Source organism: Melanaphis sacchari, unplaced genomic scaffold (assembly GCF_002803265.2).
Source record: "Melanaphis sacchari strain LSU unplaced genomic scaffold, SCAv2.0 NODE_16_length_1147_cov_1312.2_bb_bb_bb_bb_bb_bb, whole genome shotgun sequence".
Lineage (NCBI taxonomy): Eukaryota > Metazoa > Arthropoda > Insecta > Hemiptera > Aphididae > Melanaphis > Melanaphis sacchari.
The window spans coordinates 1-2349 of record NW_020271712.1 but is presented as its reverse complement, the minus strand read 5'-3'; the positions used below and the strand labels follow the sequence as shown (position 1 = coordinate 2349).

Here is a 2349-nt window from a genome sequence, read left to right as displayed (position 1 = left end):
TTATTTTTTTGCAATTATGCATAAACATTATGTTTAACTTAAATTTAATAAATTAGGTATGTTATATATTTTTTACATTATTTTTTCTTTTTTGCAATTTTGCATAAACATTATGTTTAACTTACATTAACTTAAATTATGTTTCATATTTTTTTACATTATTTTTTTTTTCATATAGCTTGTGTTTGAACTTTTAATATTTAACTTATATTAACTTAAATTAGGTAAGTTATATATTTTTACATTATTTATTTTTTTTTTTTTTTCATTAAACTTATGTTTAAACATTTAATATTGAACTTATATTAATTTAAATTAGGTAGATTATATATTTTTTAAATTATTTTTTTTTCTCTTTTGCAATTGTGCATAAACATCATGTTTAATTTATATTAACTTAAATTATGCTTCATATTTTTTACATTATTTTTTTTTTTTTTTTTTTTATTTTTTTTTTTTTTTTATTTTTATTTTTTATTATTTTTTTTTAATTATTTTATTTTTTATTTTTTTTTTCATTTTTTTTTTTTTTTTTTTTTTTTTTTTTTTTTTTTTTTTTTTTTTTTTTTTTTTTTTTTTTTTTTTTTTTTTTTTTTATATTATTATTTTTTTTTTTTTTTTTTTTTTTTTTTTTTTTTTTTTTTTTTTTTTTTTTTTTTTTTTTTTTTTATTTTTCAATATTTATAATTTTTTTCATATTTGGTTTATTATTAATTTATTTTGATAAATTTTATTTTATTGAATATATATTTATATATTTTAATTCTTGTATAATTTTATATGTTTTATTAGTTGATTGAATATCATTAATATTTATTTCTTTTGTTTTTTTAATTTCTTCAATAATTTTATTATATAGAATAGAATATATAAATTTTGATTTAAATAAAAGTCGATTTTTAATGTTAATAAATTTTTTTATTATATTTATATTTTTTTTAATTATTAGTCCTAATTTAATTAGAATTTTATTAGGTTGAGATGGTTTAGGAATAGTTTCTTTTTGTTTAGTTGTTTTTTATCAAAATAAAAAATCTTATAGATCGGGTTTAGTTACAGTTATTCTTAATCGTTTAGGTGATTTGTTTATTATTATATCAATAATTTGAATGTTAAATTTTGGTTCTTGAAATTTTATTTTAATTGATTATTATTTAAATTTTAATTATTTATTTTTTATTAGTTTAATAATTATAATAGCTTCATTAACTAAAAGAGCTCAAATTCCTTTTTCTTCTTGATTACCTTTAGCTATAGCAGCTCCTACACCTGTTTCTTCTTTAGTTCATTCATCTACTTTAGTTACTGCTGGTATTTATTTGATGATTCGTTTTAATGAAATTTTTTTAAATTTTTTTTTTTTAAATTATTTATTAATTCTTTCTTGTTTAACTATATTAATATCTGGTTTAAATGCTATTTTTGAATTTGATTTAAAAAAGATTATTGCTTTTTCTACTTTAAGACAAATAAGATTTATGTTTATGATTTTATGTTTAGGAAAAATTGATATATGTTTTTTTTATTTATTAATACATGCTTTATTTAAATCTATAATATTTTTAAGAGCTGGTATTTTAATTTTAAATATAAATAATAATCAAGATATTCGTAAAATAGGAGGTTTAATTAATTATTTACCTTTTTGTGGTTTGATTTTTATATTTACTTTAATATCTTTATGTGGTTTTCCTTTTTTTTGTAGTTTTTATTCAAAGGATTTAATTTTTGAATATTTTTTAATAATAGATTTAAATTTTTTTTTTTTTTTTTTTTTTTTGTTTTTTTTTTTTTTTTTTTTTTTTTTTTTTTTTTTTTTGAGGGGGGAGATTAAGTTATTTTTATGATATCCGAAAACTCATTTAATTTTTTTAGTTTTCAATCCAACTACTTAAACACCTATTTTAACTCTTATCAACCCAAATAATAACGATAATTAACACCTGAACGTTTATTTAAACTTTATATTTCTATGTTTGAACCACACCTGCACCTATATATACATACACTTTATAACGCCCAAAACCTGAATAAATTCCTATTTGGGCGCAGAGTCTTAAATTATTAACGATCAGTGGCGTAGCCAGGATTTTGCAAGGGGGGGGGGGGGTTAAGTGAAAATTAAACTTAGTTTTTTACAGTTTTCGTTATGTTTGTTGCCCAATTGAACTATTCAAGAACAAAGTTCAGTTGTGAACTTGTGAATATACAATATTATAATAATTTATATTATAAACACCTCAATATGAAAATAGAATTAATGAAATATATAATGATATAAATAATACATTTATTAGATATGGAAAGACAACGGGGGGGGGGGGAACACCCTCCCCCCGGACTCCACCC

At 17.5% G+C, this 2349-nt stretch overlaps 1 pseudogene; it reads left to right on the top strand.

Moving 5' to 3' along the window:
- The first annotated feature begins 689 nt into the window (after nucleotides 1-689).
- Nucleotides 690-1778, top strand: LOC112603294 (annotated as a pseudogene).
- The last annotated feature ends 571 nt before the right edge of the window (nucleotides 1779-2349 follow it).